Raw genomic sequence first — 17,742 nt, forward strand, 5'->3', positions numbered from 1 at the left:
TCACCTTCTTTTCCCTTTGCTCCTTCTCCTGCTCCTCATATTTGTAGCAATAACAACAACAACAACAACAACAACAACAAAAAATCACTTCTTCTTCATTCAGTTTGTCAAGGCTGCTGAACAAAGCCTTTTATCCCCACTGGGCCTCTGAAAATGTGCCATGGTCACCCTTCCACACTTGGATGGACTTCCCACATCCTTCCTGAAGGTGTTTTTCCCTTTTCCTCAATGTATTTTAACGAGAAAGCTCAGGGCTATAAAAGTATAGTGACAAGTGGATGAATTATCCCGTTTTGAGGAGTAGGAAAATTCTAATTTGCCCGGATTAGAAGGGAGTAAATTCCATTCTTTAGCACAAGCCCTGAAATGGGTATTGTTTCCACAATGGAATGATATATTCTGTGTCCTACTGGAATGACACATTTTGTCCTCAAAAAAATGAGGGTGAGGGGCTAAGAAGAGCTAAAAAAACCCACTTCAGGGCAGCGAGCACAGGCAGACAGAGAACTCCATTTTCCGAACAAAAAAGCAACCACAACCCTTATTAACCCGAACCCCTTCTCAGGCAAGGGAACAAGATGAAAGAACACAGTCCTCACTGAAAAAAAAAACACCGCAAAGCAGAGTTTAGTGTAGGGAACAAACCTGTGGCATCAGGACAATGACTGGGAGAGGGATGTTGCAGGGACCTGTTTATCCTCCCTCAGGTTCATCAGGCTCGGGGTGCTCCGTTGCCACACACTCGGTGCAAAGTCAAATAATGTTTTTTTCCTTTTAATTGCCAGCATTTTTGAACTTTTAAGTAAGCATCTAAAAGCGAAGCTCTCCTGCCTCTACCAACTCCCACAGAGAGAACATTTTGAGTTTAGCATCCCTACAGTAGATGCAGCATCTCACAGCTCCGCGGTATTGACAGTGCCATAAAAAGAAGATGTGATGAAAAGGGATGCAAACTCTTGATTTGCATGCCATGCATTCTCACTGGTGCCCAGAACAGATCACAGAGCAGAGGACAGAAGCTCAGAGATTTGCTGAATGCAGCACTCAGGTCCCAGGCAGAAACTCTATCCCTAATTCCTCAGCACGGATGGGAGCAGGCGTGGGAAGCTGCCCCACATCTGAATTAGTGTTTTCCCAGTCCCAAACAGTTTCCTGGCTGACACAGATGCTACACCTGCTCTGTACTGCTCTGCCAGGCCCTCAGTGCTTACAGTGGAGTGCCGGGAATGGAGATTCCAAAACTTCCAGCATGATCTTCACATGATGCTGATGATCGTACGGCTGCACCCACTCAGGGATTTCTGGATGTCACAAAAACGGTCACCTATTGCAAATAGTCAACTACTTGCACTGGAATCTGGTACTGAGTATGCAATTGTGCATGTTTTTATCAGGTCACTGAATTAATTCCATGGGCTGCAGCAGTTCATTACACACACAAAGAGAGATGGACATTTTGCCTGATACAATTATCCTCCAATCTAAATAACCCCTGATAAAGAGCTTCATCCTCTGAGCTGTCACACACTGAAGCTGCTCACCTTTATCCCGGAATTTAGGGCCCCATTCCACTGCCACTTCCCTCATCAAGTGATCCTTGTCTCTCCAGGCTGCTGCATTATTATATAACCACCCATGTGCAAAAGCTGGATGCAAACCCAGCTCAAGAGCCAAGCACAGCCACGTTCAGGTGTCTATTTGGAGAGAGGTGCCAACTCCCAGCTGACCAGTTCCCGCTGCAAACAGCCTCCAAGTGTCATAAGTGTGATTCTCCCCTGCCTTGAGCTCTACAGAGTCACTTCCATACCTGTGAAAATCAGGATGGAGGAATCTGACAACCTCTTTGCAGGAGTGTGAACAGCACACAGGAACACCAGAGCAGGTCTCCAAAGCAGCACGTTGGCATCAGCCTGAGGTAAAGTGAATCCTCCACCTCGATCAGATTGATTCCCCCGAGGTCCAGCATTTAAATGTGCAACATTTGCACGTGCAGGGCATGATACACTGGAGAATTAGGTCTGCAGTTGATAAAAGACACTAAAATTGAAAAAGGTGGGATGGAGGGAGGAGAGAATGATGTTTGAACAGCAGAGAACACACTATTTTTTTGAAGTTGCTCACATTCCAGTGAAGGAGCTTTAGCCTTTCCTTCAGGAAGGGGTTGAATTTCTCCCAGTGTGCCTGACCAGAGATTAATAGAAAACATAAGGGTCAAATATCATGAGTAGCAATACTTAATACTTGTTAAAACCCCACTATTTAACGTGCACATAAGGCCTTAAGGTCCATTCTGGCATATGAAGCCTGGAACAAAATCAGTGCAGAGGCTACTTCAGATCCAAAAGATTGACGTGGTGCTGCTGCTGCCTGGAGGGAGGAATTCTTCAGACACAGGAACATCCTCTCACTAACACCACTGTGCAACTCTCAGAACCCAAGTCATCAATTCTCTGCCACAAAACCTCCCACCTTTTATTCCCTGCAGGATTCAGTGTCTTCCTTAAAGCAGCAGAAATCACCTAGGCCAACTGGGCAGGGAGCCACCAGCCCAGCAGTTCTCAAGGGCTACTAAATACAAGTTTCAGGAGGGAGTTTTACATATAAGGGGGGTATTTAAGTTATATTTAAGAGCATCATAATACACATAACTGAGAGTGATGAACACAGGCTCCACAGGACGTATCTCGTGTCTCAAATATTTGCTGACCCTCACTGCTGAGGACAGTGACAGATGAGGTCATTCCAAGGCTTCTTTCCAAGTTCTTCGTTCCAAGGCTTGGACTTCATTTTCAAGGGCTGCATTTCCCTTTCCATGAAGGTCAAGAGGAGAAAAGACAGCACTGGGCATATCACTTAATGGAATTTCATAAGACTCCTGAAGGAGATTCATCCAGGGATGGGGCAGCCACAGCTTCTCTGGGCAACCTGTGCCCAGGGCATCACCACCCTCTCAGGGAAGAATTTTTTTCCCTAATATCTAATTTGAACCTACCTTGTTCAGTTTGAAGCCATTCCCCCTGTCCTGTCACAACATGCTGTTGTAAAAACTAACTCTCCATCTGTCTTGTAGGCTCCCTTTATCATTATTATCATCTTTAGATGATGATAAAGGTTTAAAGGTTTTGCCACAGTACCAGTAACAGCATATGAGGAAGAGGAGGGATGAAGTTGGCCACTCTTCATCTTTGGAGACACAGTTTCCAGATCCTGAGTAGTCATCTGCTGAGATCAGGAAGAGATACATCATAACAGCAGGCAGAAAAAAATTGAAATTAATTAGGAATTCAGAGAGCTGGAGCAAAGGGCTTAGGCAAACACAGGGAACATAAGCATCAGGAACGTGATCTTGTCCAGATCTTTCAGTGAAGGGCCAGACTCATTAAGGGATAAGAACCAGGGCTCATCTTCACATGGTATAACTGGGGTGGAGCGTGGCTGCTTTGACCACAGAATGTGTTTCATGAGCTGGTGATGAGACCAGTGCTGCCTCTTGACAAAGAAGAACACCTTGGCTTATAAAATTCCTCCTGGAGGAAGATTTTAGCTGCCCACCAAGGAAAGGTGGACAGAAACTTTTGAGGAAAAATTCCTTCATAGGAAAGGGTTGACAAGGATTGGAACAGGCTGCCCAGGGAAGTGTTGGGGTCACCATCCCTGCAGGAATTTAAAGGTGTTGATGGGGATGTGGTTTAGTGGTGGACTTGATCCTGTTGGGTTAATGGTTGGGCTCAGTGATCTTGAACATCTCTTCTAACCTAAATAATTCCAAATTCAAGGTGTGTGCAAACACCAGTGACTTTTGCAAGGACCTAAAATCAAAGCCATTCATGAAAAGGCCCTGAAAGGGTTTAAGACCATGAATGAGTCAATCCATTGAACAAGCCTGATTATTCCCCTTTTATTTCCTGTCTTTTTGCATCAGCACGGACATCTCACATCAAGATCACAAGTTACTGGTGCAACTGCTGTGCACTGGTTTGTTCAGTGCTTATCCAGGCTTATTATTTGTAGGGAGGGTCTAAATACAAGTGTCCAGGTAATGATAGAAGAGGAAAGAAACACACTGGGGAATTAAAAGAGATTCCTGATCTAGGAGCATCCATAGATTAAATCATTTGGGGGTAATAGAAGAGTCACACAGATTGAAGGAGCTGTTGATTGTAGGGATTTGAGGGATTTTTGTAGGAAACTACAGCAGTTAAGGGAAGCTGTCCCTCAGAGAAAGGGCACACACACCTGCCCACTACACAGAGGAATCCAGATGAAGCATAAAAATGTAGTAAGAGATTGAACTAAGTGGAGAATTTCACATTGACCTCACAAGAACAAAACATGTATGGATTGTGTCACAGCACTGCAGATAATTTCTGAAGGAAATACGGGCCAACACTGGAAGCCGAGAAACAAAAAGAAGTTCAGCCTGCAAAAGGCATCAGTAGGAAGTGCTGGGAGAGTCTTGTCCCACTTCCCAACAGGAAGGAAAGCTACAGGTTATACTCAGTAGAATAAAGAGTATTTTATGTGGGTTTTTTTCCTCAGCCTTCACTGGAAAGGCCTGAGGAGGGTAAGGGACTAGTGCTGTTCAAACCAAGAAGGAGATCCTGCCCTATAACTGGGTAGGGTATAACATAAAGGTCAGTGTTTTCAAATTAATTAACTCAAAAGAATACACTAGAGGACAGTCTGAGACAACATCAAATCTACCTGAGAATTCATGGAGAATGAGGGAAATTCCAGCAGGTTGGAAAGAGTGAATGTGGTGCCTGTCTTTAACATAGAGGATGTTTGGCAGAAAAGGGAAGAGCAACTGGTGAATTATGGACCACTCACCTTAACTTCAGCTCTTCAAAAAATAAAAACTTCTTTAGGCACCAGAAAATACAAGGCAAGAGCTGCCAGAGTGGTTTTATCAAGAGCACACTGCATTAAACCAGTCTAATTTCATTCCACATTAGATCAACACAGGCTAAGGAAGAAGCTGAGCAGGTCAGATATTTTGATTTTATTAAGACATTACACCATCTGCCACAGTTTTTTTTATAAAGAAACAGGGATGCTTGGTCTAGAATAAATTACCCAGTCATGGTTACAAAACTAGTTGTAAAATTGTGGCAGGGGAGGGTGATAAGGGGCTCATGGACATCATGGAAGGATGTGTTGAGTTGGGATGTATTGTCCAATTCTGTCTCAGATGAGTTGATGTTCTGAATGGTGGAATCAACTACACTTGTAAAGTATGCAAGAATTTCAGAGGGTAAGATTAGCATCCCAAATGATCTTAGAAAAGTGAAGGAAAGACCAGATTCAATTCCAACAGCTACACAGACTGTTCCCCTAAAACAGGAATAATTGGCTACAAAACCCCAAAGGAATGGAAAGGACCAAAGAACAACTCACCTTTCCCAAACAGGCTAAATCTTGCGTATTCCACATCCTGGAATGTCTGAATCTTTCTTATTCTGGGGAATCAGGCACAGGAGGAGCAGTGCATCCCACTCCTGACAGAGACAACAAGGTTTGAACAGCTGTGCTTGAAAACGCCTTCGTGACTTTTTACCACCCCGGAGCCTCTGCTTTTAAATGGCTTCGAAATTGTTCTCATGTTGCTGTGAGCCAAACGTCTCTTCAAGGTGTTCAGCACTTCAGAAATGTAGGACAGATGTTTTGTCAGCTGCTTGTGAACTACAACAGACTTGTGTCTGCCAGAGCCCCGGGAGAGGATCTTGAGAGAGAACGAAATATGTTTGGCTGCCTCGCTGAGACATTTGGTGGAGGAGGAGGAGGTGAGAGGAGGCCTTTACCAAGAAAGGCTCCAGAACACTGACTGAGTCACCCCAGGAACACTCAGGACCCCAGGAACAATTGTGACTGGGGAGGAGCCCCCGTGACAATCCTAAAATGTCGTTGTCTTGAAGCCCCTAAAACACGTGGGCTGCCTGGAGCAGGGCTGGGGAAAGCAACAGAGTGGAAAAGCATCAGAGCACAAAAGCAGATTCTAATAAGTGCAACACTAAAAAAAAAAACCTTCTCAGTCCTTTTGAGTCAAGTGAATTGGAGCAACTGAATGTTCCTTTTCTCATTTTTGGGCGGCGATCACGAAAAACAGATGTTACACTGTGTTAATTTTTGTCACTGGCATCCTGCCCCCCCTGGCAAGATTAAAACAACTCTTGGCATCCTTGGAGCAGCTGGGCGGCAAAGCTGCTTCCTTTACTCACACAATGCCACTCTGAATAACCTCCGAGCCTCAAATCTTGGTGCTTTGTAATCCATGTCCTGGCAGTTTTCTCCTCCGCTCCCCCTGTTCAAACATGGTATTCCCCAGCCCTTACGGAGCCTGGAATGTATCTTTAATGCACCATAAGTGGTGATGAAAAATAGATGTGTAGAATCCACGACATGTCTGACACTCATTTAACTTTCCCTGCAGAAGGAAGGATGTTTTCAGGGTTGTCTTTGCAGTTTAACTTCTTAGGAAATTTTTGTATTCAAGCTTCGTCAATAAAGCAGGAAAAAGACTTCGGTGTTGGGCATTTTACCTGGATGTCTAACATAAAACAGGATTTTACATAAACACTGAATGCTTCTGACATCAGACATATGATTTAAAAGTGAAAAGGGCAGTCATAAATCATTTGAAGAATGAGGGCCATTAAGTCCAGCATTGGTAGGTGGAATGAGAAAAGGATGACTTATTTTCTTTTGCTAGAAGCTAAATGTGATGTCTTCTGAGGAAAAAAAATAAAAATAAAAAAATAAAATAAAAATAGAAATAGAAATAGAAATAGAAATAGAAATAAAAATAGAAATAGAAATAAAAATAGAAATAGAAATAGAAATAAAAATAGAAATAAAAATAAAAATAGAAATAAAAATAAAAATAAAAATAAAAATAAGAATAAAAATAGAAATAAAAATAAAAATAAAAATGAAAATAAAAATAAAAATAAAAATAAAAACAAAAATAGAAATAAAAATAAAAATAGAAATAAAAATAAAAATAGAAATAAAAATAAAAATAAAAATAAAAATAGGCATAAATATGATCTACCTATGAGTCATTAGGTATCAGTCAATACATATCATAATATGAATGTGTCACTAATGCAACATAAAAAACTAGAAATACTATATACCTGGTTAGACATCAGATGTTACTTTTTCCCTGTTTTAATTAATTGTCATTAGGAAAGGAAAAACAAAATGAGTCCAAAAGGAAACAAATTACAGTTTATCACTTCTACAGTCCACACTCCGACTTGTAGGATCACACAATAAAATCCTAGGCACTGCTGTGGAATGTAAATCCTCTGGGTGGGTGTTCCAGCAGAAGATATACTTAGTAACTGGAGAAGAGAGTCATGATTCAAGGAAGAAGGGGAAAAACTCCATGGAAAAGTGTTTCAATACTCTTTGAGCATTTTTACAGTAATTTTGCAGAAAGCAAGTCCGTGGCTGTTCAGTTGTTACCTCTTGAAAGTGGTTTTCTGTGAAGTTAAGAAATAAATTGATACCCAAATAGTACTTGAGAGTGGAAGACGAGGCCTAAGCCAAAACTCTGCTCATGGGCCCTCCAAAAACTCAGAATTACAGACAATTGAGTTCCAGTGGCCATAATATTAATGCACATTTTTTTACTTATTTGTGTGTGCAGAGCTTGGGCAACAGAGGAGATCTAAGCAGAGTCTTGATTTGTATTATAAGAATATTGGTATATTGTACTGATAATATTTGTATTATTTGCCTCTGATGCTGTAAAAGAGAACACAACTTCCCTGTGCTAGTATTTCATCAAGAATTCCTGGTGCAAGGATCAAAAATTGTCATAATTTTCAGATATTTTAATAACAATCAGCCATTTCAGTCATTTTAGCAGTCAAAAACTCAGGCATTCAGGCTAAGTTGAAATGCTCCCTCTGCAGCCAGATGATGAGGAGGAAATAAATATTTCCTGTCCCAAATCCTGCCTGCAGGGGGACAAAATGATCTTTGCAATGGGATAAAATGATCCCTGCAGGGAGCAAGAAATGGCATCACCACCTAAGAAAAAGAAAGAGTAGGTGAAATGAATTCCACAATTGCCACCCAGGATTTCTTCAGCTTTCTGCAGCCTTGGTGAATACATTATCCATGGGAAACGTGTTCCCATGGAAAATTCCACTGAAAGTTTAATTTGGTGCATCCCCTTGAAAAGGAAGGGATGTGTTGCTAAAGGAGCAGAGAAAGTTGCCACCAGAATTAAGGAGTTTATGGTTTTTTGGGTCTTTGTTCTTGCCAGCAGACACGACCTTCCGTGCGTGGAAGGAGTGGATGTTTTAAAGGGAGAATGGTTGTGGTAGAACAGCTCTTAAAAAGCAGTTTGAGGGAATACACTCAGTGGAGCCTCATGAATCATGTGTGAAATATCTGCCTAAACTACTCCAAAGGTTTTCAGGCAGAATTGTGCTTCATGGAACAAACTCAAGGTAAGATGGGCCTGATGTGAGGATACACTGGGACTCTTTTTCAGCTTTCACTGGACATGTGTAGGATGGAGAATAACTACTAAACATAGGTAGCAAAACTGAATATTCTCTTCATTAATATAGAAAAACTAAAAACTACACTAGATTTACCATGTATCTGTTTATGCTGTTTATATCTCTTTGGGAATCATGTACAGATATATTTTTAGATTACTGCATGATTTCACGTGACTTGAATCTAAATTTAACCCAAAATTAAAATGAGTAGCTACATTATTTCAAGCCCCCAGAAGCTGGAGACTATCTCCCAATGGATAATTCAATACCAAAACAAAGAATCATAGGATTATTTGGGTTGGGAGGGCCTTAAAGATCATCTAATTCCAACCCCCCCTGCCATGAACAGGGAATCTTCAACTGGACCAGGTTACTCAGAGCCCCATCCAACCTGGAACTTGACTTTCAGTGGATTCAAAGGCAAAATACATATATTTACTTAACAAAATAGGTGATTAACTAGTTGAAAAAATAACAGTGTGTCAACCAGGGACACAGAAGGGACTGCTGTCTAATGAGGAGAGTCATATATTTTAGAACACTCATTAAAAGCAGATGATTCAAAGGCAACTTAAGTAATTTATTTGGGCTCCTTCTCCCTTCTGGGTTGTGTGGATCTACAGAAAGATGGTGCAAAGAGGATCAAAGTCCTTTGGGCATCTGATGACACAAAGTCCCGTGTTTCCCACAAACCTGTGCAGACAAACCCCCTGCATTAATAGCAGCCAGTGCTTTGTTAAACCTTTACCTTAAATTCTACTTTTTGTGGGGCAAAGCCTGAAAATCAAGGGAAGAACATGACTCATAGATAGGTTGTTGTGTTGTTTTTACCAGTAGGGGCCTGGTGATATCATCCTACTCCTTGGAAAAGCAGACATTAGCACATAACCCCAGACAAGCTGCTTGTCCTTGGAGAAAGCGTATTTTTCCAGATGATTTCCTGGTCTTGTCATGAAAGATAAGAAATGGTCAACCCATGTCATCACTGCCTGCTGGACCCACAGGTTGTTATGGAAACATTGTTAAACATTTGTGCTTTATTCCTAGAATCAGAGAATCATAGAATGGTTTGGGTTGGAAGGGACATTAAGGATCACCCAGTGCCACCGCCCTGCCATGGGCAGGGACACTTTCCACCAGCCCAGGTTGCTCCAAGCCCCGTCCAACCTGGCCTTGGACACTTCCAGGGATCCAGGGGCAGCCACAGCTTCTCTGGGCAACCTGGGCCACAGTCTCCCCACCCTCACAAGGAAGAATTCCTTCCCAGTATCCCATCTAACCCTGCCCTCCTTCAGCTTAAAGCTATTCCCCCTTGTCCTGTCACTCCAGGCCCCTATGAAAAGTTCCCTCCCCAGAATCCTGGCTTTAACTTCCCTCTTTGACTCTCATTACACACCTTCCTCCACTGCATCAGATATATCCACAGTACTAATGAAACTGTGAGTAATTACAGAACTGAGATTAAATTGTCAAATAATTCCATATAGACACATATGGCAGAGACTTCCAGGACACACTGGCTTCATTTTGGTATAAATCAGAGGCTTAAAAGAAAATCATGTTATCATTTCTAACTGATATGACCTGTCAGTCCATATCCAGTAATAATCTCCCTTCTCCTCCTGTTGTATTTTAACCCCAGCTGACAATTAAGTACCCTGTGAGTGCTTTCTCACTCCTTCCCAGCCCATCCATAGGCAGGAGAATTGGAAAGAAAAATTAAACCTCGTGGGATAAGAACAGTTTAATAATAATAATAATAATAATAATAATAATAACAACAACAATAATCATAGTAATAAATAATAATAATAATAAGATTAATACATTGACACTACTGATAATAATAAGCACGGTAATGAAAAGGAGAGAGAGTTACAGAACCCAAGAGACACAAGTGATGCACAAATACAATTGCTCACCACCCACTGACTGACACCCAACCTGTTCCTGAGCATCCATCAGCCACTCCCAGTCAGCTCCCCGTTATATCCTGGGAATGATGTCCTGTTGTTTGGAATATCCATTTGGTCAGTCCAGGCCACCCGTCCTGATCACGCCCTCCTGGCTTTTTGTGAACCTCCTCACTGGCAGAGCACGAGACACTAAAAAGTCTTGGATTTAGGGGAAGCACTGCTCAGCAACAACTAAATCTCGGTGCATTTTTTCCATACTAAATCCAAAAACACTGTACCAGCTACTAGGAGGAAAATTAACCCTATCCCAGCCAAACCCAGGACACCTCCAGTGTTTCCCAGCTCGCTGTATCCACCTCCAGGTTGGAGGAATTGAAGCTTTTTCGAGCCACAAAACATTCAGTTCTCAGTAAGAACAGAGAAATTCCAGCTCATAATAAGCCAAGATGAAATACTTAAATATCCACTATGTTTGTCAGTTCTGAAAATGATGAAAGCTTCCCATTTCCATTATATATGCAGTTCCACACCTCTGCTTCAGCATTGCACTGTTATTAACTGTTTCTCTGTATTAAAGGTTGTGTAGTCAGAAGTCTGTGGAGGACTTTGTTTGACTGCAAACAGCAAATTTTCCTCACCAGTTTTCACTGTGAATCACTCACATTCTCCACTACTTCTTTCAGCACAACATCCCTTGCAAGGAGATCCCCCACTCGTGGTAAAACACACAGAATGCAGAAAAAAAGCACTTTGCTGTGTAGAAAGAAAGATTTTGCTCAATTTCCTTCCCCATATATTGTCTTTTCTATTCAGAAATTCAATAAGGAGGGAAGAAAGGAGTTCATTAAAATCACAGCCATGGAATAGCAAGGAAAATAAGAGTAATAAAATTAAAATGCAGATTGAACGAGGTGCATTTGTGCTTGTGCAGGTGAGCACAGTTGTGGCTGTGAGTGTAAATCCAAAGGGACAGATAATTCAGTGTTCAAACAGGGCCTGGAATCAGCAGTCCAGGTGCTGGCAGCGGGACAGATTGTCCACCTTGCATTTCTCAAAAGGAAATTATTCCACATATTTCTGATCACAACAATGGTCATGATACAGCTCTAACATTCCTGCTCTGTAACAATGAAGTTTCCTCACCAGTTTTCATTCTGAATCACTCATATTCTCCACTACTTCTGTCAGCACAACACCCCTTACAAGCATATTAGAGATCCCCCACTCAAGGCAAACCATAAAGAATGCAAATAAAAATGTACTTTGCTGTGTGGAGAGAAGGATTTTGCTCGAATTCCTTCCCCATATATTGTCTTTTCGATTCAGAAATTCAGGAGTCAATAAGGAGAGAAGAAGGAGTTCATTAAAAGTATTACCATGGAATAGCAAGGAAAATAAGAGTAATAAAATTAAAATACAGATTGAATTATGTGCATCTGTGCTTGTGCATGTGAGCACATGCCTGTACAGTTGTGGCTGTGTGTGTAAATCCAAAGGGACAAATAATTCAGTGTTCAAACAGGGCCTGGAATCAGCAGTCCAGGTGCTGGCAGGAGGACAGATTGTCCACCTTGCATTCCTCAAAAGGAAATTATTCCACATGTGTCTGGTCACAACAATGGTCATGATACAGCTCTAACATTCCTGCTCTGTAACAATGAATTTTTCTCACCAGTTTTCACTGTGAATCACTCACATTCTCCACTACTTCTGTCAGCACAACATCCCTTACAAGTATATTGGAGATCCCCCACTCAAGGTAAACCATAAAGAATGCAAAAAAAAAATGTACTTTGCTGTGTGGAGAGAAGGATTTTGCTTGAATTTCTTCCCCATATATTGTCTTTTCTATTCAGAAATTCAATAAGGAGACAAGAAGGAGTTCATTAAAAGTATTGCCATGGAATAGCAAGGAAAATAAGAGTAATAAAATTAAAATGCAGATTGAATGAGGCACATTTGTGCTTGTGCACGTGAGCACAGTTGTGGCTGTGAGTGTAAATCCAAAGGGACAGAAAATTCAGTGTTCAAACAGGGCCTGGAATCAGCAGTTCAGCTGATTCCTTAAAAGGAAATTATTCCACGTGTGTCTGGTCCTGACACAGCTCTAACATTCCTGCTCTGTAGCAATGAATGAGTCCATCCACAACATGTATCCAAAAGAGGGGGAAATCACATCATACACAGAGCAAAAACAGAGAAAAAATAACCTCAATGACTCAAAATCTCACAGGATTCCTCCAGCACAAGATTTGGGATTTCACTGCCCTGACTGATTTCTCTCTCCTTGGAGCAATTCCTGGAAATCTGAGGGAAGGGAATGTGGCCACCACGTTCTCCTAAACGGATCATCCTCCTGCCTCCTCAATTAATGCACCTCTGAGGAGCAAATATTGCAAAATCTTGGAGTTTGCAGAAATTTGAGTAGAAGCAAATCTAATAAGTCCAGTTGATGACTAAGATTTTTTTTCCCTCTGTCTTTTGTTCTCGTAGGATGTTGAACACTCTGCTGCCATCAAATGTGCATTATAATGGAAATGTAAATGATGCCAAGGCCCAGCATGTGTTTCCAATTAAAATTCCTCATTTTCTGCTAAGATGTTGGAGTATGACCTGATTAGCTCTGCCAGTTATCAGAGCTCAGCTTCTCTGACTCCTTATCTTATTCGACAACTAGTGTCTGACTTTGGATGTTTGGAGAGGAGAGAACCACATCCCTTTAAGATCAGGGGAATTTTAAGGAGCTCATTGACAACACAGAAAATTTGGGATGGGTCAGGGGAAACACTCCCACTTCTTTTCTGTCCCTGAGTCTCCCCTGCCTGCTTATACATCATAATAAGAAACAATTAGCACAGTTCAAACTGCAATTCCACCCTAAAAGTGTCAGGTTTTAGGTACAACAATTGTACATTATAAAATTTACTGCAGTAGAATTGATAGTAGAATTGTTGAGGCTTGGTGGAAAACAATAGAACTATAGATATATAAATAAATAACAATATAAAGTCATCCCTTCTCATCCAGGATTCCTCAGTGATGTTATCAGATAAGGAACAGCATGAAAGTCCTCTCTTTAGAACTACTGTCCTTAGTCAGCAAGAAAAAGAGCAGTGTATTATTTATGGAAAGCAAGCAATATGGAATCAGAGTGAAAGGGTGGTAGATGAAGTGCCAGATTAAGTCTGAGCTTTGAAAATGTATTATATGGCACACATGAAAAATCTGCCTGTTAGGTAAATTATATCCAATTATCAGAAGATACCTTTTTGTGTAAGTTTCAGTTTAGATTTAAATTTCGAGTAGTGGCCAAAATTCTTCCCTGTGAGGGTGGTGAGGCCTTGGAAAAGGTTGCCCAGAGAAGCTGTGGCTGCCCCTGGATCCCTGGAAGTGTCCAAGGCCAGGTTGGATGGGGCTTGGATCAACCTGGGCTAGTGGAAGGTGTCCCTGCCCATGGCAGGGGGTGGGAACAAGATGATCTCTGAGGTTCCTTCCAATCCAAACCATTCTGTGATTTTATAACTCTATATTCAGACAGTGTCATAAAAATTCTTTTTAAAGCAGTTCTTCATCCTGCAAAGGCAGCACTTGCCTCTCCTCACCTTCCCCAAAGACATCCACAGACGTATTATGCAGACGTTTTTCAGTGTCTTGTTCTGCACCAGCAACATGAAAGAATAGTTGGAGAGATGGGGAAAACAGGAGCAGGTTCTCCAGCTGGGAAAGGGAATGTTTTTAGAACAGAGCTGCACAGGCAAGGACTCAGCCTGGAGGTGGGTGTTAACGTAACTCTTTGAAAAGTGACAGTAAAAATGCAGTGCCCATAAATCGTGGGCCAGATGGATCCCTCTCTGCTTTCACCCTCAGCTACCACCACGCAGATGGATTTGGGGTGTGAGGTGATGCTCCTTCTGGGTGAAACACACTGCCAGTCATTGCACTCCAACCTTGAAGTATTGATAATGCCAGGGAGAGACTGAGAGTTTTCCAGGCATGGAGACAGCAAGTTTGCACTTTATTGACAGGGGTGTCTGGGATCTCCACGTTTGTCCCTAAGTTTACCCCGGGCAGCCTGACCTGCCCTGCCCATTCTGATCAGTGCCTCCAGTGTCAAACAGGACTGAGAAGACTCTGTGCCTTGAGCTCGTGGAATCACAGGATCACGGAGGTTGGAAAAGCCCTCCCAGCCCATGGAATCCACCCTGTGCCCCATGCCCACCTTGTCCCCAGCCCAGAGCACTGAGTGCCACGGCCAGGCCTTCCTTGGACACCTCCAGGGCTGGGGACTCCACCACCTCCCTGGACAGCTCCTTCCAATGCCTGACCACCCTTTCCAGCAACAAATTCCTCCTCCTGTCCAACCTGAGCCTCCCCTGGCACAGCTGGAGGCCGTTCCCTCTCCTCCTGTCCCTTGTTCCCTGGGAGCAGAGCCCGACCCCCCCCAGCTCCCCCCTCCTGTCAGGGGGTTGCAGAGCCAGAAGGTCCCCCCTGAGCCTCCTTTTTTCCAGGTTGAGCCCCCCCAGCTCCCTCAGCTGCTCCTGCTGCCCCAGCCCCTTCCCCAGCTCTGCTCCATTCCCTGCACACACTCCAACCCCTCCATGTCTCTCTTCCATGAGGGCCCAGAACTGGACACATGGAAAATAATTACCGCACTCAGTGAAGGGCAGAAGGACTTTGTCTTATCAAGAAGTTGAATTTCTAGGGTAGGCCCCCCATCTGGGTAGCTTTTCTAACCAATTAAAGGTGACAAGTATCTCCAGAGGATGATTCCCTGTGCCATCTTTCTTCCCAAGTGCCTGCAGTGTCAGATAGGATGAACCACTGAAGCAGATGTTTGACTCAGGGGTGGCTGGATTCCAACAGATGAGAAGAAGACAGAAAACCCCATCAGCCCGAATCTTATGATGTATATTATGACGTACATCTGAAATTATTTGTTTCAGTGCAGTTTAGGGTGTCTTCACCTCTGCCTTTCCAAACCTTTCTTCAGAAATAATCCCTACTCCTGGAGCTGGCTTTGCAGAGCTGTGTGGGATTGCAGCGATGCAGATTGTACTCTGCTAGAACTTTCTAGCCTGAGTTGCACTCCAAACACCCACAGGCTTGCACTAGAAATTTTAGGCTCAGAAGTCTCAGTGTAACTTCTCCAAGTGGGGTAACAGAACCAATATCACTCTCAGGCTTTTATATATTGAGCTGCTTTTAGCAGCGGGATTCTGGATCCTGAATCCCTCTCGTCAGCAGTCCTTTGCTTTAAGGTTACTGTAACTGAAAGTAGAAAGGCTGAAAGAGCAGGTAATTAATGTGCTTACTGTGGGAGGGAACAAACAAAGGGAAAACAAAAGGAACTGTAGATTTCTGTGAAACCAAGAAAGGGGGAAAAAAATTCCCTTTTTACTGTACCTTAGGGAGGTTTGTCGCATCGTGTTTCAATAACAGGAGTGTTCCCAAATATAAAAAAAAGAGGCAGGAATGTAAAAGGTTCTGCCTTCAGGCTCCTGCTGAGCCATAATGGAAGTATAACTAATTAAGGGCCTGATCAAGGTCCCATTGAAGCCAAGAGAAAGCCTCCCACTGGTTTCAAGGGGCCCTGGATCAGCTCTGAGTGTGTGGAGTGTAAATATGACTGTGCTGAAAACACGAGGAGCCAACGTCTGCTGTGAGCCAGGGCTGGCTGCTCTGTGCTCTGCCACACCAGAGCTGGCTCAGAGCTGCTCTGGGTCGAGGAGTCAGAGGTTACTGCTCCAAACTGGAGAGCTGCATGAAAACTCCTTTAGATCTGAGGAGGATAAATGGAAAAAGCTGGTAGAGAGGGGCCTTGGTGAGCTGTGCTCGCTGCTGCTCCTGGCACTGGTGGGTAAAAGAGAAGAAATGAGAGGAACTCCCCTTTTCATCCAGGCAGGAAGGGACCTGGGAGTTTGGATTGACAAGAAGCTGAACATGAGCCAGAGTGTGCCCAGGTGGCCAAGAAGGCCAATGGATCCTGGCCTGGCTCAGGAACAGTGTGGCCAACAGGTCCAAGGAAGTGATTCTGCCCCTGGACTCAGCACTGGTGAGGCCACCCCTGGAGTGCTGTGTCCAGTTCTGGGCCCCTCAGCTCAGGAAGGACATTGAGGTCCTGGAGCAGGTCCAGAGGAGAGCAATGAGGCTGGGGAAGGGACTCAAGCACAAGTCTTATGAGGAGAGGCTGAGGGAGCTGGGGCTGTTCAGCCTGGAGAAGAGGAGGCTCAGGGGAGACCTCCTCACTCTCTACAACTCCCTGACAGGAGGGGGGAGCCAGGTGGGGGTTGGTCTCTTCTCTCAGGCAACTCTCAGCAAGACAAGAGGGCTCAGGGTCTTCAGCTGTGCCAGGGGAGGTTTAGGTTGGATATTAGGAAGAATTTCTTTCCAGAGAGGGTGCTCAGCCATTGGAATGGGCTGCCCAGGGAAGTGGTGGATTCTCTGTCCCTGGAGGTTTTTAAGCAGAGACTGGATGTGGCATCAGTGCCATGGTCTGGCAACCACAGCAGGGTTGGATCAAGGGTTGGACTTGATGATCTCGGAGGTCCCTTCCAACCCAGCTGATTCTATGATTCTATGATTCTATGATTCTATGATTCTATGATTCCGTGATTCTCAGCACCGGTGAGACACACCTGGAGTTTGCTGTCCAGTGCTAGAAAGACATGGACACGCTGGAAAGAGTCCAATGAAGGACCACAAAGGTGATCAAGGGACTGGAGCACCTCTACCTGGAGAAGGGAAAACTCAGGGGGGACTTTATCAATGTATAGAAACACCTGAAGAAATAGTGTAGAGGGGATGGATTCAGGTGGTTTCCAGAGGTGATCAGTGACAGGGCACAACCTGGAACACGGGATGCTTTGTCTGGAGATCAGGAAACATTTTTTTTGCTGTGAGGGTGGCTGGGAACTGGCACAGGGAGGTCAGGGCATCTTCCATCCCTGGAGATATTCGAACACCACCTGAACACAGTCTGGAGCAACCAGGTCTAGGTGGCCCTGCTTGAGCTGTGGGTTAGACCAGACAGCCTTCAGAGACACCTTCCAGACTCAACCATTCTGGGATTCTGTGAATTTGGCCCCATCTCCTCAGCCATGCCCATCTCAACTCAGCAACCTGAGCTCTGGCCAGACCAAGAGGACAAGAAAATACTGATTTTGGAGTTCCCAGCAGTCTGTTGTCTGATTTTCTTGTGCACAAAGCCAATCCTGCACTCAGTGATGACACCACACTGTTCAGGTAGCCCTTACTTGGAAACTTGTAAGAACTGAAAGCTCATAACCCTGTAAGTGAATTAAACT

General features: G+C 43.6%; 1 long non-coding RNA gene across 1 annotated transcript; it reads left to right on the forward strand.

Annotated features, from left to right (window-relative positions):
• Window positions 1–2,980: 2,980 nt before the first annotated feature.
• LOC113976539 lies at window positions 2,981–6,791 on the forward strand. Its single transcript, XR_003537109.1, has 2 exons — window positions 2,981–3,111; window positions 3,152–6,791. It is a non-coding gene; the product is annotated as an uncharacterized LOC113976539 (long non-coding RNA).
• Window positions 6,792–17,742: the final 10,951 nt, after the last annotated feature.

This window comes from Neopelma chrysocephalum, unplaced genomic scaffold, assembly GCF_003984885.1.
Source record: "Neopelma chrysocephalum unplaced genomic scaffold, ASM398488v2 Primary Assembly neopelma1_166, whole genome shotgun sequence".
Lineage (NCBI taxonomy): Eukaryota > Metazoa > Chordata > Aves > Passeriformes > Pipridae > Neopelma > Neopelma chrysocephalum.